The sequence below is a fragment of the Haemaphysalis longicornis genome, unplaced genomic scaffold (genome assembly GCF_048455015.1).
Source record: "Haemaphysalis longicornis isolate Haplotype H1 unplaced genomic scaffold, Haemaphysalis longicornis Haplotype H1 scaffold_12, whole genome shotgun sequence".
Taxonomy (NCBI): domain Eukaryota; kingdom Metazoa; phylum Arthropoda; class Arachnida; order Ixodida; family Ixodidae; genus Haemaphysalis; species Haemaphysalis longicornis.
The window spans coordinates 106,823,622-106,851,319 of record NW_027526225.1 but is presented as its reverse complement, the minus strand read 5'-3'; the positions used below and the strand labels follow the sequence as shown (position 1 = coordinate 106,851,319).

Sequence of the window (27,698 nt, the reverse complement as noted above, 5' to 3'; positions counted from 1 at the left end):
GCACGAACACGGGCGTCGTGATACGCAAAATGAACGAAAGCAGTGCCCCTTTCACAAAAACGATTAATTTCTGCAATGTGAGCCTAACGCTTTAAAAAATCGAGATAGATGCTTGCCGTTTCTTTTACCCGCTCGTAAGCACCACTCGCGTCTCAATAACCTGGAAGGCCGCATTGCTTTCAGCGTCACTTTGAGGTGCGACATATCTGCGAAGGAGGTCCATCTTCTTCTAGTGTCTGGCAAGTCCCTAGATACTACAAGCTTTGGAGAAACTGGTGCAAGTGATGGTATGGGTAATGCAGAAAGCGACGAGAGTAGCAAGGAAGGAGCAGCAGACGACGCGTCGAGGCCGATCTCAATGCTACCGCAGCGCCACTGCCTGGTCGGCGGCAGCACCGGCCCGCGCCGCGGTACTGGAATGCCGGGCTCTTTGCCAACTGTCATAATCGAAAAACGCTGCAGGGCACCATTACAACAGTGCGGCGGCGCTAAAATCACAAACTTCCGACGTTCGGAACTGAAACTTCTGTTGTAAGCACAGTGATGATGGGGATAGCACTTTCGACGGATGGCCATCTAGTGATGGTCTCTCCAACTCGCTTGCGGCTTCTTGTAGCTATTCCAGTAGCAAAGCCTGGCCAATACTCATCAAAAGCCAAAATGGCGTTGCCCAAGTGGCTTCCGAGTGTCAGTTTGCGACGCGTCCTACGGGAACGGGTCCATAGTTGCGAGGTTACAGCAGAGTTCACAATACATTATATCATATGGGAACTATGCCGGGACCGATGAAAAACAACGTAACAGCCAGGGAAACGCAACAGTGAGGGGCGTAACAGCCTGGTTCTGCTGTATTTTAAGCACGCTGATAGCTTAACAGCATCGAATAATTACGATTGTGATTAAACGTTTTGACTGAGACGTAAAACGTTCTTCAGCTGTTCCCTGATTAATGCTACCAGCAAATCTTACTTCAAATGCGAAACGATAAGCAGCCGCATGTAGAAGTGCACAGCCAAACAATGTCGTACGGGTGAGTCACAATTTGGATCAATTTGGGGAATTATTACTTTAGATTATTCATCCTAGCCATCTTATATGCATTAGAGAAATCTTATAGACATCTCATAGATTATATACATCTAGTTCTGCCCTTTCAGGAAGCCCAAGTGGTTACGGGTAAGCCTCCGGCCCCTTCGCAAGGACGGGGCCGCGTAGGGTTACTTACCATCGGGCGACTGGTACCAAACTATGCGGTGCACTCGAAGGCTCGACCGGCTTTGTTGCAGGATACTAATCAGTTCCTAACCCTTGGACATAGGCTAAGACTGCCTGAACAACTTTATCCCTTAAAATACATTGACGTAAGCTTCGCTTCCAAACCCCTTTCTCTCACTATCCCGTACGAAAAAACGCAGCCAGCATCTTTTGCCTGTTTGTCTCACCGGCGCAGCGCAATTTCGGCGTCTGTTTTTTAGTGGCGGCTTAGCGAAGAAAGAAACGGGAGAGATAAATACGGGTAGTTTAGCCCTGTTTGGCAATAAGAATATGAAAACAAGTAGTAGAGGCAAGCTAAAGAAAGTGAGTGAAAAGTATAAACAAGAGAAAACTAGCTTGGGTAGGTAACCATCTTTGTTTTATTGGACAATGAAAATACCGTAATTGTAACAAAGCGATCACAGTGAGTTGCTCCCTTCCTCGCAGAACACGTCACCGCAGGTTGCAATACTTGTCTTACATGCCAGCCAACGATTGTGATTGTGTCGTGTCTTCTCTTTTTCCAGTATTTAGTTTCTCCTAATGATGTGAAACCAACCAGCTCATCAGGGTGGTTTGCTGAGTTTCCGTGTCTTCCCACGTTCACGTTGGAGCCAGCGTGGACTGTCCGCGGGAACTGCGATACCCGCGGTGAGGCCATCCAATTCAAATTTTCCATGCCGTCTCCACCACACAGAAGAGGTAGATTCTGGCCTTCCACAAAAGGATCGAAAAAAAATTCAATATACCGAATGTTATGAAGGAAGCCATTGGTGCTGACCCATTGTTTGAATAAGCAGTGCAGAAAATTGCCGCCCTTTGGAAAGCGTAAAACACACAAAGAAATTCTAAGGTTTTCGCGTGCGTTTTCGAATAAATTAATTAAAGAAAATTTCTTATAAAGAAGGAAAGTCTGGTACGTAGGAATTGAACCTAGTTCTGAATAGCAGAGATGATGATGATGATGATGATGATGATGATAGTTGGGTTTTATTGGCGCAAGGCCGACTATGGGCAAAGAGCGCCAAAGAAGTTACTGAATTATGATGAGACCGTACATACTAAAACATGTGACTAAAAGTAAAGGTGATGCAAAACAAAAGACAATGGAGATGGCTGGTGTATAGGGCCAGGGTGATTACACATGATATGACAAGAGCTGCAGAAAGTTTACCTCAGCTAAAAACTTAAAAACACGTTGACTAGAAAACATTGGTTCGTCGGCTAAAAAGTATGATGGGTGCAAAGGAATGTGTCGTCTGTATAATTCAGGGAAATGTTTGTGTCGTGTTGTGTCAAGTGCCTTGCATGTGATTAGTATGTGGACTACGGATAGGCCCTTTCCACACCTGCTACACGTGGGTCCCGAAGATCCAGTGAGCGGGTGGGAGTGCGTAACATGTGTGTGGCCTATCCGCAGCCTAGCCAGGGCGACTTCAGTGTATCTGTTGTGTGAGTCAGTTATGTAGCGTCCCAGTTGTGGTTTTATTACGTGTAGTTTGTTGTCTGTTTGTTGACTCCAGTGTAATTGCCATGTGTTACGAAGCTGTCGTCTGATGTGTGTCTTTAGGTCGGTGTAAGGTACTGTTGTAACGTCAACTGTAGTCATGAGAGCAGCATCACCAGACATTTGGTCGGCGGCCTCATTGCCAGGGATTCCACAATGCCCTGGTACCCAGCATATAGTTATTTCAATATTTGAGGCATATGCAGACATTAGTACCTTGAAGAGAGCATTTCTGACATAGTTTTTAGATGACCTTCCTAATGACAGTGCCTGTACAATGCTTTGAGAGTCTGTGTACACAATGGACTTGGGAATTTTATGTTTGATGATGTGGTTTGAAACGAGTAAAATGCCATATGCTTCTGCCGTGTAAATACTGTTATGAAAATTCATTGTTTCGCTTACTCTAAAATTTGGTCCGTGCGCTGCACAAGATACCGTAGAACCAGTTCTCGACGCATCGCTATAGAATTCTGTGCACCTGTACTTGTCCTGCAGGAACAGGAAGTGCTGCAGAATTGCATTCCTGGGTACCCTATTTTTTTCTACAAGAGTGAATGACAGGTCGCATGATACAGAACGAAAATGACATGGTGCGATGAAATTATGAATGGGTGTCTTGTGCGTGTCTGAAAGGGGGACATTGAGTGCAGAAGCCTCCTCCCTAACTCTGAGAGAGAACGGTAAGGGAATAGATGGCCTGTTTAAAAAGAGTTGTAAATTTGATGTATCGTTCATGGTGTGATTAAAAGGATGGTTGGTCAGAGACACGATCTTAGATGCATACAACAGGTCAACATACTCCCGCTGATGCCCTAGGCACCATTTGTCGCACTCGACATAAAGACTTTCAACAGGGCTAATGCGGAATGCGCCACATGAGAGGCGAAGGCCAAGATGAAACACGGGGTCAAGCATTTTGAGTGCTGTCTTTGTAGCCGACCCATACACGACACTGCCGTAGTCGAGCCGAGACCCCACCAACGCTGTGTACAGGCGCAGCAGGAGTTGTTTGTCGGCCTCATAAGATTGATGTGAGAGGACCTTAAGAATATTCATTGTTTTTAAGCATTTGCATTTGAGCTGTCTGATATGTGGGATGAATGTAAGTTTTTCGTCAAATAAAATACCTAAAAACTTGTGCTCCTTGTTCACAGGAATTGGCACATTCGCAAGAGTGATGTCTGGGTCTGGGTGGACGCCACGCCTCCTGGAGAATAGAACACAAGAACACAAGAGCTCTTCGCGGGATTAAGATTAAAGCCATTCTTGTCAGCCCAGCCGGCAAGTTTCTTGACGCCGAGCTGGACTTGACGTTCGCAGACGGACAGGTTACACGATTTAAAGGATATCTGCACGTCATCTACATACATGGAATAAGAGATTGTAGGTGGCAGTGCCTTTCCAAGAGAGTTCATTTTTACTAAGAAGAGAGTGCAGCTCAACACTCCACCTTGCGGCACACCATTTTCTTGCACGTGAACATTTGACAGTGCACAACCAACTCTGACGCGAAAGGTTCTCTCCGACATATAACTACAAAGGATGTTCAACATGTTGCCCACAACACCGATTGACTTTAGGTCACTGAGGATACCGTACCGCCAAGTGGTGTCATAGGCTTTCTCTATGTCGAAAAACACCGTAAGACAAAATTGTTTATGCACAAAGGCATCCTTTATATATGTTTCAAGAGCTACGAGTTGATCGTTCGTTGATCGCCCCGCCCTGAAGCCTGCCTAGCAGCTCTCGAGAAGACCGTTGTACTCAAGGAAGTACACGAGACTGCGATTTATCATCTTCTCGAGAAGCTTGCACAGGCAGCTGGTCAGGGCAATGGGTCGATAGCTAGCAGGAGAGGAAGGGTCCTTCCCTTCTTTCAAGAATGCTACAACTATAGCCTCCCTCCAAGACTTTGGAATGTGCCCCGAAAGAAATATCTTGTTGTAAAGGTGAAGGAGTGTTACAAGAGTGTCTGCGTGTAAGTGCTGTATCATTGTATATGTAATGTTGTCTGGGCCTGGAGCTGAGGGTTTACACATGCTTAGAGCAGCCCTCAGCTCATGTAGTGAAAACAGGGAGTTGTAAGAAGTCTGCGATTTGTTGTTGTCGCGTAGGGACTTCTTTTCACAAGAGGCTTTATGTTTCAGGAAAGTGTTTGTGTAGTGTGCAGAGCTTGACACGTGTTGAAAGTGTTGTGCAAGTGTGTTAGCCTGATCTTCTAGTGTGTCCCCAGTCGTGCTGACCAAGGGCAGGCTATGTGTATGTTGTCCTTTAAGTTTACGTATTCGTGTCCATACCTTGCGTGTGTCTGTGTATGAATTTACGGATGTTATGAAGGAGCGCCAACTATCCCGTTTTGCCTCACGGCGCACGCGCTTTCCCAATTCCTTTGCTCTTTTAAAAGAAATTAAGTTAGCCGACGTGGGGTACCTGCGAAGGACACCCCACGCCTTGTTCTGGGCCTCTCGCGCCCGCCTACAGTCTTCGTTCCACCAGGGCCTCCTTGGGTTGCGGGATGCACTGGAGGCCTGGGGCATAGACTTTTCGGCGGCGTCGAGTATGTATGCCGTGACGAGTTGGGCTGCTTCCTCCACGTGTAGGTGTTTTATGGTTGTGTGGTGTAGTTTAGATGTTTCTGTGAGTGTGCTACAGTTTGCTTTTGATTCATTAAACCTGTTATGGGAAGATGGACTGTATGGGCCTTTACCTATGTACGTTAGGAAAGTGGGGAAATGGTCACTACCATATGGGTCTGTGCCCACACCCCACTCAAGACATGGAAATAGAACTGTGGAACCAATCGCCAAGTCAATATGCGAGTATGTATTGTGTCCTAAGTTATGGTATGTAGGCTGTTTTTTGTTGAAAAGGCATGCTCCGGAGGATGTAAGAAACTTCTCTATCAGGCGACCGCGGGCATCCGTTCTGGAGGAGCCCCAAAGAGAGTTGTGCGCATTAAGGTCGCCTGTTAGTATGTATGGTTCGGGCAGCTGGTCAACCAGTGCCTCGAAATCAGAGCTCAGAAGTGCAAAATCAGGAGGAATGTAAATGGAGCATACCGTTATCAACCTATTAAATATTATCGTACGGATTGCTACAGCCTCGAGGACAGTGTTCAGAGTGACAAGGTGGCAGGCTAAGGATTTCCGGGCAATTATGGCCACACCGCCAGAAGAGTGTGTGCAGCCATCCCTGTCCTTTCTGAAGACCATGTAACTATTCAAGAAATTTGTGTGCTTGGAATTCAAATGTGCTTCCTGAACACACATTACACTTGGCTGATTAGCATGCAGTAGTTCGTATACATCGTCAAGATTTTTAAGAAGGCCTCTACAGTTCCATTGAACTATGTTCTCTCTTCCCATTATGAAGTGTTCGGAGCTACTGGACTGTGTTGTTTATGTGTCGTCTTTCGGGGCTGTGACTCTCGCCTTTTTTGGCTTGTCGGGAGGCTTTGGCGTCGGGACGCGTTACTTGCGCTGCGTTGCAGGCAGGAACGGACCGACATCCATGTCGTCGTCGGATGTCCGAGGGGTGCCCGACGGACCGGGCCCCCCGGACTTGGCCCCCCCTCGGGAGCCCTTCGTTTGAGCCGCCACCGCCGAGGGCGTCCGGGGCGCCAGAGGTGGCACGGGCGGTGCGGTGGCGGTGGGAACCGGTGCGGGGCCCGTGGTGTCCATCACCTCGGTACCCTCCAACGCACTGGAGGATGGGGAGACAGAGGCGGGAGCGGCACCGGTCCCGACGGAAGAGGTTGCCGCCACAACCGCTCCTGCCTCAGCAAGCGGCGTGATGGCGGGTTGGGCTGCCAGGGGCAACCCAGGGGGGGGGGGGGGGGGGGGGGCGGGGGAGGGACCAGGTCAGACTCGCTGAACTGGGTCCCTGTGGACACCAGACGCCGCTCCGCCCCCCGGCGAGCTGCGTCGGCGTACCTCCCCAGAGGGAAAAAGGCGAACCTCTTTCTCGCCTCTGGAAAGGTGATGTTCTCAGTGACCTTTACATTGATGATTTGTTTTTCCTGCTTAAATTTCTCACAAGTTCGGGACCACGCTGCGTGGGGCCCCTGGCAGTTGGCACAGGTGAAACTCTGGGTGTTGCAGTTTTCGGACGGGTGGTCATGTTGGCCGCATTTTGCACAGGTAAGGCGGCCGCGGCAGGAGTTGGTGCCATGCCCAAACCGTTGGCACTTAAAACAGCGCCGCGGGTTAGGGATGTAAGGCCGGACCGGACATCGAACAAAACCAGCATTGATGTATTCTGGAAGGCTCGACCTCTCAAAAGTTAAGATAAGATGCTTTGTAGGTATTTGTTTGTCCTCTCTACGTATGTTTATGCGCCTGAACCCTGTTACGCCCTGACCTCGAAGGCCCTCCAGCAGGTCGGCTTCAGTTTCGTTCAGTAGATCGGGATCGGAGATCACGCCCTGGGAGCTGTTTAAGCTGCGGTGGGGCGTGACCCTGATGTCAAGATCACCGATTCGGGTCTGGCTCAAGAGTTTTTCTGCCTGCTGCTGCTTGGTGACTTCGACCAGCAGTTTCCCAGTTCTTTGTTTCTTGGCTTTGTACGCCTCACCAATTATACTTGTCAGGAACTTCGATACCAAGAAGACAGACAATGAAGCGACAGATCTTTCTGTGTCAGTTGACTCAATTACAAGAAAACGGGAATAGTTGTTTATGGTTGTTGGAAAGACAGTTGTTGGAAGAGGTGGAAATGAAACTTCGGTGCGGCCCCTTTTCGGAGGCCGATCACGTTTGGGGGGGGGGGGGGGGGTTTGGAAAATGCCATATGTTACATTGGAAAGCAGGGAGACGGGGGTACTTTCTCCTTTGACCTTACCCTGGTAGTCAAAGAGGTCCCGGAGCTCCCTGCCTGGTAGACAGGCAGGGAGCCCATCGGCCGGAGCTTGACCAAGGCTCCGACGGCCACCGTTCACGGCTTCTAACCCTTCACCTTTCAACTTCTAGCCACGGTAGGTGACAGCTTAAGTATGGGGGGCTCGGGGTATGCGGTGTCGCCACTCACCGTCACCAAGATTACTCAAGGTGCCCCGTGCGGGGTCTGAATAGCAGAGGCCGAGGGAGTTAGCAGAACGCTACATCAGCACGCTGCCTGCGGTGGCGGAAGAGTGAGCCTAGGGCGTGCGGCACTGACGTCATATCACGTGACAGGGGAACCTGACGGCACGTGAGTACTGCAACTGAGCTACAGCCACGGATAGCTCTGGTTCTTGGGGATCTGTGGCATGAAATGTTGCCATTCTGCTTATAGAACTAATTCGTTCCGCGAACACACAGAAATTAAAGCATAGAAAGATACGCAAGCACGATGTAGAAGCCCTAGTGTGTTTTATAAGTATCGGCAGGGAGGTCACGTGATTTTCGCATTGAAAGGACGTGAGCAGATTTAGGTACCCCCAAAGAATTTTTTTTTCTACATAATTGATTTATCTTATTTAAATAATCTGTATACGCACTTCGGAAGCAATTAGAATATTTTAAGATCGTTTTTGAGTGTTCGCAAGGGCTCATCTTCTGTACCGGACTATGCCGCTTCTATGCAAAAAAGACCAACTCGGTATCCACCCCTGGTCCCATCGTGGACTGCATCAGCCGACAACAGTGATACTGTTTCGCGGCGGCAGGACACAGACAAGACGAACAATGCAATGGGGTGAAGCGATCTATTTGCATCGTGTATATTGCGGCCATGACAGAGCTTGAGCAAAGTGCGCGCCAAGAATTTTGTCGTCGTCATCGTTCTTGGATGAAGGCGCTGCGAGGCATTGCCCATCTGATTCCCGTACGAATACTTCCAAAAGCCCTGGCCTGAATTATTGTTGCTGCCTTCATACACTGAGAAACCACTCCCACATCAGCAGGCTCACAATAAATTTTTTCCTCCTACTCCTCCATAACAACCCCCTTGTAGTTAAGAAACGAACCGTGCCATTTGAAATGACGAGTTGATGAACTTGCAACAGACATACATCATAGAAACCGTCCTGGGATTAGTAAAAAACACTCCACTGCCGTATATAAATGCTTTTTTAACAACCGCGCTCGGACCAGTTTCTCTAAGCGAACGTGTTTGAAGGTGCTTTATGAAACAGTTACTGAATAGAATGGACATTTACCCGGTGCACCGCATTCAAAACATGGTTCGTGTTCCATCCCTTTAAATGGCTGAATTGTCAGTCATTTAAACCCAAGAACTGCTGGAACAGCCCCAATGGTCAAAATAAACAGGCCCCGGAAAAGCATGTGCAAGAACAAGCCATTTTTTCCGTCGTGCTGTCTTGTAGGGAGCGCATATAAAAATGAATAACGCCATTCAATATCTTCTGTTCCTGTGTTGTAGTTGCACTGACAAACCACCATTACGGCAATTCATTGGTTTCAAAGTAGAATATATTATGTCTGATATAAAAATATTTCAATTATAAACCTTTCGCATTCCAATTTAGACTTTCAACACCATCGTAATTGTCAAACCAGCTCTGAGAGGCCTTGTATCTTTCTCATATTTTTAATTTGGGCTTCGTGCGGCCAGTGTCTTTAAATAGCTGGAGCAATTCTGTCCTTTTTACGAAATGGGCACAAATCTGTCTATTTAGGTACTTTTTTATCTTAGCATCAAAAATACTCATTTGCTTTCTGAGGCAAACGTCACAACGCAGAGTTGTGAAAAACTTCCAAAGGCGGTCCATGGCAGCGTAGCTTCGGTTTCTTTTCAACACAGACTGCGGAAAAATTATTGAGTGTCGTCGGATATGTTTTGTAGCAGAATTATCAAAAGGAATACAAATGCCTCCAGCGCCCAAATTTCCACTTAAAAGTCGTTCAGCTTGACTGGCGAAAAATTTTTACATTTTTTAGAGCCACAACGGCGAAAAAAAACAGTGCCAGGAAACGTGAAGCAAAAATGTGAAGCCGCAAGAGCAGCTCCGAATGGAAAAGCCTAATAATGTCGCCAACACGTCCATACAAGCTAGCGGCGCAGCGGATACAATCCTTTCCGTTGCACAGCGTACGTGTTATGAAAACACAGCACGGAAGTTCTCCAAGGTTCCTTTTATGCAATCAAGCCGACCCCACGGGGTCAGCCGATCGAATAACCGAAATATTGAGAGAGGGGGAGGGAATGCCGCGCCCCCCACGCCGGCGCTCGGAGGAAAGCGTCAACCGCCACGGTATCGACGCCGAGATGCCGGGCCGAATCTGCGCCAGAGGTGGGGACCATGGCCATTTGCGAAGAGGTTTGCGGTCAGTGCAAGGAGGGCGAGGAGTCAATTCGAATGTCGGGGATAACATGGAAAAAGGTCACGTGGCCTCGACCTCACGTGGGAGCCAGAAACCACTTTCACCGCCACTTTTCACTTTCATGAATCAATAGCCGTATCTACGCGTCTATTTTCTGATTTATTTTTATTGAGGAGAGAGAGGGGAATTTGTGGTCTAGTACCAGACTTCCCCTTTTTTCCATCTCACGTGACTCCTCTCTCTAATTTATCCCCCGTTTCCAGCCTTGCAGACCGCATATTCTGTACTCAAGGCACACGGCCGGTGGATGGCTTCAAATCAGGTGACGGGGAATAGGGGTCGTGAATTTTCTTTCGTCGACCCAACTCCCCTCATATCAAAGTGAAAGCGACATTAAAGCGCGCAACAAAGTTAGCCGATATTGAAAAAATGCCATACCGAAAACACAAATGCAACACTCATGGCGGAAACAGTCATTCACTGACGCGGCAACCGGTAAAATGACGAGTGAGATAATCTCCACAGCATAAATGTTTCTGAAATAACGTCTCGGACGTCACAAGTTTAAAAGCGTGTAATTGGGATGGGTAAGCCTTGTTTTGCAGTGACCGTTTATTTTTTATAAGAACACTGATGTACGGACGTTAAAATATCAAACTGAATCTGTCCATTTTCGTTGAACGCTTGTTTTCTTAAAGGACCCATGTTAAGTTAGCCGGCATAACTACGCAACCGGTATCATTACGACGCGCTGTAAGATTTGTTTCAGCTTCGACTTAGATCAAACCTTTTACTCATATTATAAAGGATGAAAAAATATACCTTTGGGTTGGAACGACCGCAAATCCTTCCTTGTTAATGTCAGCGTATTTTATACCCGAGTGCCAGCGCGACGAGTCGCGAGGTATCTGCACAATCGGCTGCTTGACCAAGATTCCAGTTCGATTTTTTTATCATAGCCGCTGACCACTTCAGTTGGCGTTTTCTAAACGTTATCTCATGTGGCAGCACAGCGAAGGTTCTGGCCAATTGGTCGGCGCTCGATCATCTATATATCTCTTGTGCGATCTTACCTTAGGAACAAAACAACGGAAGCTGGAGGCATAAATGCCAGCTTCTTAACAAGGAAAGCATCGTTTGTTATCGAACATACTCCTAAGACGCGGCGAACGGGGCTATATTTCAGCAAAACAATAAATTTATGCAACCTTTACTGTCCTTTGAAATGGTCGAAAAATACCAAATTAGCGCGCATAAAGTAGCGAGCCACTGCGGTTTAAGCGAGGAAAATAAAAAGAGCAGAATTACACAGGAGTGGTCGCTTTCACAACATACGGTATAACGCGACAACCTATGGAGCAAATGATGCGAGTGCCGCTTTCGAACCATTGTCAGAACTCCCCCCACCCAGCTCAAATCACACTTCATACTAAACTACACCGTAAACATGCGTTTATGTATCCGCAAAAAAAGGGAACAATGCGGAATTCGACAGTGGCTCAACGGCACAATGCGGAATTCGACAGTGGCTCAACGGCACAATGCGGAATTCGACAGTGGGGGAAGAGCTGTTCCTTCAGCGGTGGTCCACACGGTTTATCCGTGTGGTAAACAAACACATAGAAGTGTCTATTCTACCCTATTAATTGACTGTTGTATTAATCTTGACGTGTTGTCGTGAACTTTCGAGGATGTGATCTACAGTGGTCTTTCAGAGTGATTGTGCTTCTAATAGTGTGAGTACTAGTGAACTGTGGAGAACTGTGGAGTGAACTGAGTGTGTAGTGAGTGGTGTAGTGAGTAGTGTAGTGAGTGAAGTGATACAAGTAGTGTGCATGGTTTAGGCGACCCGTGTAGTATTGAGCACAGCGGGTCTTTGTATCGGCTATTAATAAATTTTCTTGAAGGCTCAACGGCGGGTAACTACTTACCCACCACGAAACAAATACTAGGGGAAAATGACGCAAACATGTTCAAACAGACATCGTAATACAGAGGTCGGAAGGATCGCTCACGAGTGCACTCACACACACAATTCACTTACCACTTATGAGTGAGCCTCGCCATCATATTGGACTGGCGAGTGTGAGTGCGAGTGAGTGCGAGCCTCACGGGCAGTGAGCCCCACTCACTACTCGTGACTGCGAGAGCAACTCGCGGGGAGCCCCGCTCGCCACTCGCGAGCGCACTCGCGCTACTCGCGCCATTTGCGGGGCTTAGCGCGGTGAACGCCACTATTGCGCTTGCACTCGCTGTTGGCTATTCGTCGCAGGAGCAGCTCGCTGTGATGGTTGTTCATGGCGGGATTGCCTTTAGATTCGGAATTATGTCCGCACTAAAATCCTGCTATGGGGCAACCTAGAATTAATTCTCTGGTGGCGTGTTGATTTAGAAATATGATTCCGATGCCCCTCTGTCGCCGTAATGCGGTACTACTGTTCCGTTTCATGACTCGTGGAGGGTCTGCTGCACACACTCGCGTCCGAGGGGCGATGACGAGTGGTGAGCGCGAGTGCGAATGAGTGCGAGTGTTCACGCCGTGTGTTGAGCGTGAGCGCGAGTGGGTGCGAGTAATCGACGGCGCGTAGTGACCGTGAGTGCGAGTGAGTACGAATGGTGAGGGCGACTGGTGAGCGTGAGTGGGAGTGAGGGCGTAAGGAAAATTTTTCTTTGTGAGTGTGATTGAGCGGCGTGCATTTTTGCAGAGGTATGTCATCACAACCAATACCTTCCCCCTCCCTTTCTATCCTGCCGTTTCTCTCTCTCTCTCTCTCTCTTCATGGTTTATTCCGGACAGTCGCAAGCAGTACAATGCATCTCTTCGGCCAGAAGCCCGCATGTTCACGTCCGAGAGAGTCGCGGGACTGAATGTCACCCCGGGAAGCTCGACTGCAGTTCAGAACAACCAACAAACACGCTCGGTGCCTGTTCTTTTAGAACCATCTTCAGAATCACAGAGATAGACATGGACCCACATGCACCGTGAGGTGTGGTTACAAATAAGGAGGTATTTTCCTACACCGATACGCCCCGGTTTCTTCCCCATCTGTAGGCAATATACCTAGAAAAAACAAAAGCCCCGAGCGAAAATGTAGATTGTCCCCCATGCGCGCGATCTGAATATGAGGCCCATGGACGATACATCACGCCACCTTTCGGCACTTCCTCTCCCCCCACCCAGGACATTGCCGGCACGGTGATGCTAGCGGCGAAAGGAAGCTATCAATTGTTGGCTATCCAATCATCGGCGCTCGGTTGACGTTCGGCCGCGCGGCGTCTTTTCTACGATTCCCTTTGTATTCACTTCTTTTCATTTTCGACGCTTTTTTGCCTCAGTCGGTGCACTCTCCAGAATTGCTGTCATTGCTTTTCGTCTCAACGTTTGCCGGGCTCAAACTTTTCTTGAATGCTTTTATTTCGCAGCCACAATATTCGAGGAAGCCGTCATCCCGTTACGCCCCTCGGCAACCGTAAATCACTAGGTTGCGCGAGGATATTTCTAGAGCCTTGATTCGGTGAAGGTATACGTGCGGCTCGCCAGCTGGGCAATAGTCAGTCACACGTTGGATGGTCAAAACTGTTTACAAAAGCGCACTAACGCGTGGCTTTCTGTACACCCATCGCAGCCAGACGAGAGCCACCGGTGTTACCAGCGACACTTGGGTACGGCATTGCGGCAGCCAGGAATATGAAATAAATTGTTTCTGAAATTTTCTTTGGCCCGAAATGTGCGTGTGGTCGCGTTTATTTGTGCGCTAAAGAAAAATGCCCCTTAAACAAAAATTCCCCCGCATTTCCCCGAAGGGGAGTATGAGGAAGTGCGAAGCACGGGGTGATGCTATGAGGGGGAGTTTGTTGAAGTTTGGTGGCATTTTGCCCGTTAGTTACATTAACACCCCCTCGTGATCCCGGTCGGCTTAACACGCCTCGTTTGTCCCTCTGCGGAAATCTTGGTGAATTAACGTGTATGTTCGAGAGGAGGAGCGCACCGCACCGCAGCGCACCGCAGCTGCGAAGCGCCGACCGGAGTGAAGGGAGAGGAGGCGCAGTCACGTGAGAGAATGCAGAACTAGCGGGTTTGTAGTATCACGTGTACACCACGCAGTTATCAAGCCGCTATAACGCCGCTGAGTCGCCAACGCACGCCGCTGACGACGTAGTTTGAATGCGTTAAAGATATAAGGCGCGTTACTAACACTGATATCAACGTCGCGTCCGTGGCTTAGTCGGTAGAGCGTCGCGCTGCGGCCGCAAAGTCCGCAGATCGAAACCTGGCGCCGGATGCTGTTTTTTTTTATATAGTGTAGTGGCCTGGCTGGCGCACCGAGAGAGGGTGTTGCGAGCTGGAGAGCAGTAAAGGGGCTTTAGGAGAGTAGTCGAGGGGGGAGAGGAGGCGCTATGCGAGCGCGACATTCAGGCTCGCTTAAGAAGTGCATTCGCACCTATTCCTGGCCAATATCCCACGTGGGTATGTGCCATGTCAGCGGCCAGGCAGCGCGCGCCCATCTCCCCCCGTTGCTAAGGAAGACGAAAAGCGCGCGCACCCCCAGCTGTTGCTCTGCGGACGGCGGAAGGTTCGGGGTCGCTTATAAAGTGCATTCGCACTTAAAATTACCCTTAAAAATGACGCACACAGTGTGAGCCCCGCATGAGTTTTCACCCCTTCGCATTGCAGCGCATTTGCGCTAAACCTTCAAGGTGCTAGTAATAAACCTATGTGCTAACGAACTGTGGCGAAGGCGAGATCGAAAACTGTGGTTATCAGCCGAAGATGACGTCTAATATAGGCGCTGGCCACTTCGTGGCGAGGGTCGATTCTCGCCCCTAAAACACGGAAGCTTCCCAATGATTTCCACATGCACAATCCCACCCAGCGTCGTTCACTAATATCGCTGGTGACGCCGGTGGCTATTAACTGTAGCTAAGAGTCGGTGTTAAGATTTGTTAAGTGAGTTGTTGTTAAGAGTTTTGACCTCTGTGCAAGTTTGCAGCAGAATATAACCAAGGGCGTATGTGCGTGTTGTTTGTATCATCGTCGCTGTGCAAGCGCCGAGGCTTTCCCCAGGATAGCTTAGTTGACAGATCGCCTGCTTTAAGTAGCTAGCATGTTTCAATAGATCGAATTGAACTCCGACCGAAAATTTCCGTTCTTTTTTTTACTTACTGTAATTCGAAAATTTGCCCTATGGTGTAATAAATAAAGGTATCCACATGTACACGAACAAATTAGGTCGACACTCCAGACTTGCGAAGGTTCTGCTGTTCAGGGACAACAGGAAAATGTTGATGCAAAAGAAATGCGCCGCGTTTGCCTGAAACATAACTGCTGATACAGTGTCACCTATGCCTTAGCGATGAGAACGTAGAAGGGACAGGATTTTTTTAACACGAACGTGTTTTATTCCAGGATACACGAAGATTTCGCTAAGTCATATCCGTCACGGGGACGCCACTACAATTAAGTAAGCGGCCTGTAAAGAGTGCACCCCTGCCCAAAGGGTCTTCTTGCGGGGAAGCAACCTTTAGTACTAAAGAGGGCGTTGTACTTCGGGTTGTTCGTTTTCGGGTTTTATATTTTATTACTGAAGTGTTTTAATATATATATATATATATATATATTTTAATATATTTTAATATTTATTTGTATTATTTAATTGTTTTATGCCGGGGTACATCAAGATTTCACTGACGTCATATCCGTCACGGAAATGACGCCAGTAAACCTTTGCCGAAGCGACCCGCCAGCAGGGGATGTCGCTCGCAAAGCACACCCACAATACAGCCGCCGACCCTCAAATCATGGTCAGCTGCAGAATACGCTGCACATGTCACTTTGGTGTTTCACCGATTCGTATCACACAGGAATCAACCACAGTTTTTTTTTTTTTATTCGGGGAAGCCCGACAACATTTTAATAACGCAAGAACCGCGAAACTAGAGCTATATCTTCGTCTTGAGGGTGTTCAGCTACAATTGTCGCCGAATCAACGGCGGCGTTCTATAGAAGCCACAAGAGCTTGCTTTTGGTTCCGGCGACGGACTTTTTCGAGAACGCCACCATGCGTCGAGGGTAGCTCGCTTTCGCAAGTACGTCTGGTACACGAGCACGCAATACCTCCTGCTGCAGGTCAAGCATGGAATAAACGACAGGAAACGAACGGAGGAAGCGAACGGGGGAAACTACCACTGCGAAAAAGTGGCGGTAAAATGGCCCAATCAAAAGAGAAGGCGCAGGGAGAGGGGAAATAGCGGCCCAGCTTCACATCCGTTTCTGCGGGATTTCTCGCATGTATTCGAAGGGCAGGGCGCTTCGAGCCAGGCCTCGCCATATCACCAAGCATCGACGCACGAGGCATAACATGAATCCACGACCCAGCGGTGAGGGACAGTGGCGAGCGAACGCGAGAGTCGGAAAGCTACGAGCTTTCGCTAGACCATTATCGGCGACCCAGATAGCCCATCTGCTGGCTCGCCGAGCCGCCGAGCCGCTCTTGCCGAAAGTGAGCCTGAGCGCATGCGCCCGATGGTCACGTACCAAGAAATCCCACACCACTACCGACTAGAGCGACAACATTACCCCCCAGCGCACAAACAACACCCCAGAGAGCTGGAGTGACTCCTCCGTGCCCTTCCAACAAACACGCCCCCCCTCTGCGCCATCTCCCCAGAAGAAGTCACATTTTGGCTCCTACCTGTTTCCTTCCACAGTGCCATTCTGCGAGGCCCCGGGATACTAAGGAGGCTGGGACAAAGCCCCACTCCCCCGCTCCAATATATATCCCAAGCATGAGCTTTGGGAGAGAGCCTTGGCCAGCACGACCGTGGAGGACCAGCGTCAGCTAGTCGAGAGGGCTGTGGACACTGCCCGAGCTCAGTGTCCTGGACTAAGGAAACCACCCCTAGGACTCCATTTTATTTTTTTTCTCAATGAAGTTCATTCTCTATCTCTCGATCATTATTGTACTGGCAGGCTCAATAGGAGTTGCTCTCTCTCTCCCCTCTCTCTCTCTCTCTCTCTCTCTCTCTCTCTCTCTCTCTCTCTCTCTCTCTCTCTCTCTCTCTCTCTCTCTCTCTCTCTCTCTCTCTCTCTCTCTCCTTCTCTCTCCTTCTCTCTATCTCTATCTCTCTGCGTTTCACTTGATGCCGCCTTTCTCGTATACTGTTGTCGAGTATACTTCGATTAGAGGACCCAGGGAGAATCATTGCGTTCTCCGCGCCTATCACAAGAGTTTAACTACGTGAAGAAACCAGTGTTTCTCTGCACGTCGTCTGTTAGTCCTGCCGTTTCGTTGGACTTCATTTCGCACTGATGTTTGAGTAACAAACTCAGCATTTTTACCGCGTCTTCGCCTTTTGAAAAGGATGAACGGTAAGTCACTTGCACACAGCCAATGGGCAGCAGGTCTAGAGGCCATGCATTCGGCGTGGGCTTTGGCCGAGATGGATTTAGACCGGTTGATTGGAGCAGTTTTGTCTGAAATGAAGAACTCATGGTACCCTCGATAAAGGCACCGGCACAGTTTAAATCGACTGAAAATACGGTATCTCTAATAATCGGAATTGTTTCCGAGGATTCATTGCGGGTTTTTTTGTATTTCACAGAACACGTAATTATAGTTGACGACATCTTCCCGCATGCACTATCCCCTCTTTCTCGAGGGCCCACACCTTCCTCTTGCGGGCAAGCAGAAAATTGAGCACTACTGCGAGAATTGAAAAAAATCAAAGATGCATATTACCAGCGAAAAAACAGACAGGGACGAGGAAAGAAGCAGACGGGACACTCGTGATTCCGCCTTCTTTGTGTGCCATTCCTTCACTAGCGAGTGTCCCGTCTGCTTTCTGTCCTCGTCCCTGTCTGTTTTTTCGCTGGTAATATGCATCTAAGTCAACACCAACTAGCCCAACTTTCAGCCTTAACTGAAAAAAATCAAACTTGTATGTTAATCCAGCTATCCCTATTTCCTTGCGCCGCATGCATTGTAGTTATGGTGTACTTGAGCCCTCTTGTTCAAATAACATATTATGCTTTACTTGTTTTTAATCGCTCTTTGTGTCAACGCTTACAAATTACCTGCGGAGAAACGATTATTGCATCAGATTAGCTTCCGCTTTCTCGCATGGAACTATCGACCCAGGCAGTTTCGTTAATTATAAATAACGCTCACGAAAACTGACCAAGCACCATCGCGCAGTCATTATTTCGTATTAGTTCGCCTAAACAAGCCAGCCTAACACCCGGTTACGTATACATGGTCCCGTTGTTTCTCAACTATACATTTTTGCACCCATGCGACTAAACAGTAAATTGTGAAAAGTGTAGTTGGTTGGACCGCAGTAGACATGGTCGAAACGCTGTCCTTTCAACGAATGCTTTGCTACCTATGGCAAGCAGTTTGCTAAGACTTGAACACCCCCCCCCCCCCCCAACTCACGAGCAGCCTCGTTAACCCGGACCTTTGCAGAAAAACCCCACATATTCTCATAGGCTCTCGTTTCTTTAGATGCGTTTAATATAAGCCCGTCACCCGGTTTTGGCGCATCTCACTGCCACTGTTCTGCCTCTTTTTTTCTTTCGTCCGTGCTTCTCCAACGGAAACCTCGCCGACATTGTAGTATGAAACCGAGAGAGCTGCGCCAAAGATGCAGTATGCGAACACTAGCGAGAATCAGTTAAAGAAATTTCTCTCTCCAGCAACGAATAACAGCTACAAAAATTACGCTTATATATTGGTTTCTCGTGTTAATGACCAGCGTCCGGTTAGAGCAGCCGGAGCAGCAGTAATTTGCATGAACTCGCCAGACTCAAGCGAAACCAAATTTTACCCGCCGTATCCCAACTAATTAGCCCCGTCTGTCCGAGAATCGGGGGCAAACATCTGATCCCAGCTTCCACTCCAGGACACGCTTCGAGCGGGAAAGCTAATAGGCGTTAACGCGTCCCGCGCAGGCGGCAAGGCGGGAGAAATTAAATCAATGCATGGTGGGAGAGGGAGGAAGGCACGCATGAGTACGACGAACGAGGTCTTTGGCTCGGCGAAAACTCGAGCTTGCGTTGCGCAGCCATGGTGGTTCGCGAAGGCACTCGCTAACAACCCGGAAAAAGCAGTCAAGTCAGACAAGAGGTAACTCGCGGTGCTGTTTCCCTACACCTCGGGACGTGTACAATGCGATAGCGTTCACCCACCACCGGTCTTACGCAAACGAGTCATTCCGCTCAATGCAGTCATTCTGCACCCTGTAATTATTTCCGCAAGTTACCTCGGGAACACGCCCGGGGACGGGGCACTTAGTGTACGTCTGGCAAGAGTTCGCGCAGGGGTCGTTTATTTCAGTTGCCGCGGATCACCATCGGCCCACCGACCCGGTCTAAGCATGCGGTTTGGCGGGTCAAAAGTTTCCTCAACCCAAGGCAGAACTTAGGCCTTTCCTAGCGCCTTCCGTGCCGTGCCCTTGTAGGACAGGTTAAAAACCGGTTTTTAATGCCTGTCCTCAGTTGCCCAACCATTTTTAGGTGTGAAGCCCTTAGGGGCTGGGGCTGCTGTAGTATTCTGTCGTGGTCGTCGCCGTAATCGTCGTCTCATGCAGTCACGGCACCTAAACGCCGGGGAACTCATTTCGTAACACGTGCTAAAAAACACCGGGACAGTCGCTTACGCCTCGCGCAGGAGTGGTTCGTGCTTCAAAGATAATACTTTTACAGGATATCTGTATACCTGTACCCCCAACGGTTTCATCTCGGTTGACAAAAATGCCATGGCGGCAAGAATACACTTATATACTGCATGCTTCGCCCCTTCCCACGTTTCACGTCAGTCGAGATGGCGCGGATTTTTCTCCATTTTCTTTTTATTTCTTTCAAAACAGTCTATCTGTTTCAAAATAGTTAAATTGTTAAAGATGCGTACAGCAGTTAGAAAAGTTTTATTGACACATGGCGTGCCACTGAGAGAAACGAATGTTACAATGAAGGAGCACATGAGACAGGTGGCGACAAATCCCGGCGCTTGTCCACAAAACTGGCAAGGGTGTCGTCAAATGTTGCTTGCTTCCTATACGTGCAGTATTTGCCGTTCGTTGTAAACCAATCCCACAGCTGCCTTTAGTGCAGAGACAGAAACAAAAATTATGGGCGCATAGTATCAGATGAAGACTCATAGAACATGAGACGTTTTCAATCAACGCGGAAAACCGCAAAACGCCTAAAGCCGTTACACGAGATGGTTGCAATTAAAGCGGAAACCTTCACAACTGCTCGAGCCATATTCCAACCACATCAGCTACGCGGCCAGATGAAAGCCTGTTAATTGAGAAGCGGAAAATTAGCTTCAGGCAACCACAAAAATTTCGTCTTCGTCGCTCGAATAAGCGCGCAACGTGACACCCAAGGCCCACATTGAAATAATTACTTTCATGAAATCACGCATTCTAACGCATAACAAAAATAATTCTTTGGGGGGGACGTAGCAACGGAAGTGTTATGTTACTATTAGAAACGACTGTTTTGAATAGCACCACATAGTTCCTTTTGCTTGTCTATTACTGGAATATGAGAGGGCCCTCAATTTAGCAGCAATGCAACCTGTCGCTCCAGAACACAGCGGCAACCTTTCCTCTGAACAATGTGATAAACCAACGTACTTTAATTCGTACACGCAAGATGACCCCATTAAAAAATGCCTAAGGCTCACGTGTTATTTTTGGCAGCCAACGGTGACGGTCGAAAGTTCCCCGAAGATCCAGTGAGACCGCGTTTTTGTTTCTTTGTTTGCTTATTTATTAATTTATTTATTTATTTATTTATTTATTTATTTATTTATTTATTTATTTATTTATTTATTTATTTATTTATTTATTTATTTATTTATTTATTTATTTATTTATTTATTTATTTATTTATTTATTTATTTATTTATTTATTTATTTATTTATTTATTTATTTATTTATTTATTTATTTATTTATTTATTTATTTATTTATTTATTTTTATTTATTTTCCCAACTGCCACTCTCTTTCCGAGAACATAGCAGGGGGGCGTGCAGATTGTACACGCAGGTGGTACCTAAATAAATATCAGCACAGAAAACAGAAATAAAAATCTAATGCGATGACAGTCATCACAAAGTATAAAAACTAAAATTATAAAAAGAAACAATAACAACTAAATTGAGTACTATATGGTTAAAAATAAAATATATCGTTACACCAACTCGCACGATACGGCATCCCGTGCCACGCCTACTTTATTACGCTAATCTAGAACAATTTGGACAGGCATCACAGCATAAGGGGCGTTCTGAAAATCACGGTTGCTACCACTGGTCCTCATTAATAACGAGTCGCGGGCTCGCCATGGACTTCCAAGAAGCAACCTGGCAGTCGTTTTGCAGATATATATCATCAGATGGACGAACGGACGGACGGATGTATGTATGTACGTATGCATGTATGTACGTATGTACGTATGTATGTGTGCGCGTGCGCGTGCGCGCGCGTGTACCGCATGTCGCAAAGTTCACATGATGTCGCAATCAACGCAATCATGACGCAAACTTCTGACCAACTCGCCCAGCAGCAATCCTTCTTAAGCAATTAAATTAGAGACAGCCTGGCCGTAAGTTGTCTTCATGTCACACGCCGCAGCATGCTAAGAAGTATGCTCTACAGCAGAAAAACTGGCATTTGAAACCAATTTTCAGACGGAATTAAGTAAATTTGGAATAATAATGCAATTAAACCCTCATTATTGCTATATTCTAGGTTAGCCTAAATCATGTAGGTTTTCATTCAACTGGTTTAGTCCATCATACGCTTTTATTTCACCATCGTATTACAACTTGATTTACCGTGATGCCAGGAGATGACGACAGGATACCACGAGTTCCCGAGCCCCTAAGGTGCTTCAACGCTGTAAAGTGGCCGCCAAAAACGACGCGTTCCAAACTGCGCAGTAAAGCTCCGACACGTGCTATATGAAAGCAAGCACAAAAAAATGACTCCACTTCACGCTGTCAAGGTGCTTGGAAAACAAAGCTTTAAACGACACGCACAACAATTGCCCATGCGACGTTACTTAAATTCACACAAGTAACTCTACAAAGAGTGAAACCAAAGATTCTGCCAGCCGTTACCCGGGATTCGCGGGGACGGCGTCCCGATAGCAGCAGCAGCGTCGGCCACGGCCGGGCTGGAGCGGTGGACGCCACCGCTGTAGCCCGGCCGTGCGTCGGGAGAAAGAAAACGGAGACGAGCGTCTTTCCAAGGCTGAGACAGCGGACCCTAGCCATCCTGATGTGCTAGCTCGGTGCTACACGACCGCGCAACACAAGCGGAGACACCGAAACAATTCGACGTTGGATTAGTGATTCCCATTTATGCCGATTAAAACTTTCCTGGTGACGAGAAAAGAACACCTCCGGCGCCGCACACGTGCTGTCATCAGGGACACCCAACTATCAGCCGTCCAGCAGGTCCTGGCGGCCCTCGAAAAGCAGCACCGGAGGGAAAGCTGCGGGGCGACGCCCTCCCTTACGGGGCAGCGGCGTCCAACCCCGTAGCGAGTAGCGAAGGGGTGGTCCGAGTAGGGGTGACGTCGGGATCGACGAGTGGCTACGTCCGGGCGCAGTGTACACACTCTGTCTGTTGCAGGCATTCAACAAAGTCTCTCTTCCTTTCTTCCTTTCTTCCTTCCTTCCTTCCTTCCTTCCTTCCTTCCTTCCTTCCTTCCTTCCTTCCTTCCTTCCTTCCTTCCCCTGTCTTACCCGTGCCGAGGAGGTTGCGCTCAGGAGGATTGGGGTGGGGGTGGCCTTAAATCCCGCCGTGAGCGGCCGCTGGCCTTAATACGGAGGTTCCTTTGCAAACCCTGGTTGCCCAGTTTGCCACCGCAGCGACGCGATCGCCGACCTCCACCACTTGCTGTGGTCCAGCCTCGCCTTGAGGCCGACGAGACTGCGGCAACTCGCGGCGATGGGCCTCCGCGTAAACGACGCCTCCGCATACGCCGCATGGGTACATGGGCGCCATCATCGTTCACTCCTTGACTTCATCCGCCAAGCGAACATTTTCATTTTCATCTAATCACCATCAACTCATACCCCATATATATGCCCTGTGGCAAAATAAACGTTCATTGAAAACTAGTTAGTTTTGTAAGTTTAGGAATTGTAAGAAAGCTGAGGGAACTTTTATTATCTCTGTTTATCAGAACCAGCTGCTCCTTTTGCCTTTTGTAATACCTCTTAAAACACAACAGAGTTGGTATTCACGAATTTAAAAAAACGGAGTCCAATTCTTGGCAAGCAGTGCGCAAGAGGTAGCGTTTCTCTATCCTACACATATTTATATGTGGCCTCTATATTTTGTTTGCCCGCCCTGCAAAGCAAACCTTAACATATGTTTGCCGTGCAACCACTTATTAATTTGTACGAGTCCGCGTTACCCAGGAGGGCTGTCGAACAAGTTAATAAAGCCGTGCGAAGGAACCGCGCAATGGACGCGAAGCTGCGGCAAAACAGGCCCAAAACAACCGTCCCTAAAACAGATTAAAAACCCGTACCGCCGATGCGCCCGCCTGCGAGCAGGCACTTTCGCGCGTGGAACACTGGGTAGATTCGCCATTCGCCACGCCATCTACAGTGTGCTCCGTGAAACCGTCCGAACCCCCCCGCTTCGCCGCCTCTGCCGCGTTTGGAGTTTATTGGCCCGCACACGCGAAAGAATCGTTGGCTGGTATTGGTAGAAAGCTTTGCTGTAATCTGTGGTTGGTGATTACGATAATCCCTAATGTGAAATTTGTGCGCCGCTAAAATGAGTCTTAGGAAGCGAACGCAGATCATCGCTGCGGCAGCCCTGGTGGGTTCTTTCGACGGCAGCGATGGTGAGTCTCTGCGTAGGCGGCGCGAAGTGAGTCGAAGGGAGGGACCGCGAACTGCCACTTAGGAAGTGATGCACATCATCGTCACGCGCACGCTGACATCTTCACAGATGCTGCCGTAATGGGTAATGAGGCGGGAGTAGCATGGCGATGCCCAGACCTTCCGCTTCTCCATGGATCAAATCGTGTATTTAATCATTTCGGGCTAGTGGAAGAAGCGGAATTGCTTGGTATCTTCGGCGCCCTTCGAAGACTTCAGGAGCAGGAACCCCAACTCACTGCTCACAGTACCACTCGCTTTAGGATCATCACCGACTCCCACGTGGCCCTTGAAGAACTGAACAAGTCGTACAGTCGCAATGGCGTTGCTAATCAGATTCTTTCAATAATTAAAACGCTACAGAATAAAAACTTAGAAATTAGATTGGCTTGGACACCTGGCCATTCCACCAGTGCTGTTGGGAATCAGGAGGCACACGACGCTGCCCGGGAGAGTCTTCAGTCTCTTTCACCTCCCACTGACCCACACTCGCACGAAGAGCAACCCTCCAATACATGGCACCAACAGCGTCGCCAACTGCACACTGAGAGCCGTAGGCGACTACACGATGCGTCTCCGCCTGGCTTCTTATCCCTCATAAGCGGACTGTCAAGATCGGCTGAAATTTTCGCAAACAAAGCCCACGCGAACGTGGCCTACACCCCGGACATTCTTAGGAAATGGCACTTTCCAAACGTCACTTGGTCGGCCTTCTGCCCGTTTTGTGACACGGACACCATTCCGAACTTGTGTCACCTAATCTGGAGGTGTCCTGCCTTCCCCAAAGGACGTGATACACTGATCCAGAAATTCACCCCGCCATCTTCAGAGCAAGATCACCTCGACCTACTTAGATCGGACCCCTCCTCGCTTGAGTGTGTGGCGAACTACGCGATTGTGAGTGGCCTGTTCAAGGCAGTGTGATGCGTGTTTCTAATCTATGTGCCCGGACACAGATTTGAAAGGAGCTAGGGCTATAGCCATGACTTGAACATTGAACAGTGATCTTTTAACTGTAAACTTTTTTTTTCTCCTGACCCAATCCCCAACCAGGGCCTACGGCCTCCTGCTCAATAAAGCCATTCATTCATTCATTCTCCCTCACCCTTTCGCCAAGCGTCGCAGACCAGCGTCTCGTGCGGGCACAGCATACTGCCCTCCCCCGAACGCTTTCGCCACACTCTCCTCCCCAGTTTTCTTTCAGTCGTCGCTCGCTCGGTTACAACGCCGTGGCCTTGCCCATGGCCCTCGCCTTCGCCGCCGACAAACTGAGTAACGGCGTCAAGAGCACAGCGCACTAAAAGAACAGAGCACCCCGTCGTACTGTTCAAGGCAGAGAGCGCGCTAGTAGTGCGAATGTGGTGAATTTGAATTGCAATGGTCAAAATCTCTGTTTATTTTATCAAGAAAGGAGTGAGAGAGGGAGGGGAAGAGCGTGAGGGGCGGTAGTAATGAGCGATAATGATGATGATTGCCATTTGTTTCTCCTTTGTAGCACATTTATGACGTGTCATCTTACCAAAAAGCACTAATATACCTATGTTTTATACCATTCGTTTGATACTAGCGCTGCTTAGGGCAGCCACAAAAAACTTAGTAAACACAAAATACTTTTTTTTTCCTGTTAAAGGAGGTATCTGTCCTAGGAAATATTCCCCTCTCTGCTTTTTGTCCACCAGCATTCTAATCTTCTTTTTGTCTCCTCGACACCCTTGAAGTTAACTTCCTCTGTGCTATCCTTAAATTCTAGGGCTTCTGGAAGCCGATAACGGCACTACAGCCCTCTGGCGGATTAATCATTGCTCTGTACGTTTGACCACTTTCAAGCTGACTGGAACTGATTTTTTAGCAAGTAAATACCAGCTTCTTTTAATAAAAATGGAAATTAAAAGCCTCTGTTGCGCAATGAAATAGTCATCAGCTTCGAAATGCTTCGACCAAGGGAAGCGGTTATCTTTTCGAAGCCTGTTTTTGGGTGCGTGACGCCATGGCTACGGTGGCCAGATACCGTGACCCCGGGCGAGCTAAGACGACAAGCCAGGCCCCTAAAAATCGCCTCAATGAAAAGAAGGCAACCGCAGGAACAATCGCTGTACAGTTAGCGTTCCGTACTCACCTTACCTTCGGAACTTTGTCCTTGTAAACCTTTTAAAAGCGAGTAGCATTGCGGTTACGCGCACTTTGCCATACCCTGTCTTCAAGTTAAGCTGTTTTTTACCGCAAGACTTTTACACTGTGTTCAGACTACAAACGCAACAGGCATATCGTAAGCTATAGACGTAATGAACGCCACTTCCCTTAATGCGGTTGACGTCACAAGGCGTCCCCGCTCCAAAATATTATGACGACAACAATTGCGGCAACACTGTAGCCAGGGCATTACGTGGCGATATCACAATGACGCAATCACGGTGCGAACATCAGCAAAGGGTGATATTTAGTCACCGAACAGCCGCTCAGTAGTGAGGTTCAAGCGAAACGCACTTCTTCACACTTACCCAATGTCGTGCAGCAAACGACACCGAAGCGCAAGGAGCGGGCGTATTCGAAACGAAAGGCCTAGGCTACTTTAAAAGCAAAGGCAGGCACGCACTCGGTACGGAGGGTCGGAGAAGCCACTGTGCTAGACGAACAGCCGCAATGAACTGAACGCTGCGAAAGGCACGCCTGAATGTCTAGACAGAAGTGACGAAGCATCTCGGAGGTGCACAAAGCGCGTCTGGCCAAATGCACCAGCGGCACGCTAAGAAGAGAATTTTGTCGAATCACGGCGTGGTAGACCTTATCATGGGTGGTCGTCGAGGAATTCGATACGTGGCGCAGCGGTTGATCGTCTGCTCGTGTCGGCGCAGCGCCTTGGCGCACAACAACGTGAAGTTAGACTCTGATAATTGTTATTTGGTTACAGATTATTACAACGAATTGTTTTCTTTAAAAAAATCACTTACGAAATTTCTCGGTTGCATCGAGAACCGTTGTCGACGCCACCAGACACGCTTTTTAGGAGTGTTTCGAGGCGTTTGTTAGAGATGGCGAGGGGAAGCTGTTTTCATGCTTATTTTGATACCAACTGAACAAGTTCAGTCAGTTGTGCAGCGGCCTGTCGAAATGAACTGTTTACCTGTCATAGCTTCTGCCCTACCTGCAATTTCCGAGATAATCGATTCCCATGGTGCCTGCGATGAAATGGTGGCGTATCTTGCGGCGAAATTCACACGAGGGACGCGAAGCGATGCAAAAGCATATCCCTTTCCTTCAATGAGCGGATATTCAAACATTCTATGTGGCGTCCAAACGTCGCCGTTTGTATATACGTGCCGTCAGACTCGAAAACCTGGCGCCCTTTGTAAAACACCGGTTCCCCATCTACGTCGAATGCCAGATGCACTGGCGTCTCAACGTCGTTTACAATCGGCCACTGCGAACGAACACTAGACGAGCCCGCCATTCTCGCACTGCGCAGACGATCAACTGACGCGAGAGCGAGCGAGAACGGGCGAGAACGCCGATGAGACCGCGAGTCTGCTGTGTCGTCTGCTCGCCTTTCTGTCGTCTGCTAGTTGCACGTCCCGAACAGCAAGAGCAGTTTGGGAAGCTTTGGGCTCATTGTCTTATTGTCTTGTCTCGCACGCGGAGTTTTTTCACCCTTAAAAATGCAATACCAACCAGCCGAAAAACACGCTGTCTACAGAATTCCTCGATTAGAGCTCATATTTCGCACAGGAGTGGCGCCTACAGTCTCTCCTTGTAATTGCACC

The 27,698-nt window shown here is 48.4% G+C and overlaps 1 protein-coding gene across 1 annotated transcript in view; it reads right to left on the bottom strand.

Moving 5' to 3' along the window:
* LOC144163204 (uncharacterized) overlaps nt 1-26,596 on the bottom strand; it is a 1,050,610-nt gene extending 1,024,014 nt beyond the window's left edge. Inside the window, exon 1 of the mRNA XM_077694043.1 lies at nt 26,439-26,596. The gene's annotated coding sequence lies outside the window, so the exon portion shown is untranslated. The remainder of the gene's footprint in view (nt 1-26,438) is intronic.
* Between the last annotated feature and the right edge of the window lie 1,102 nt (nt 26,597-27,698).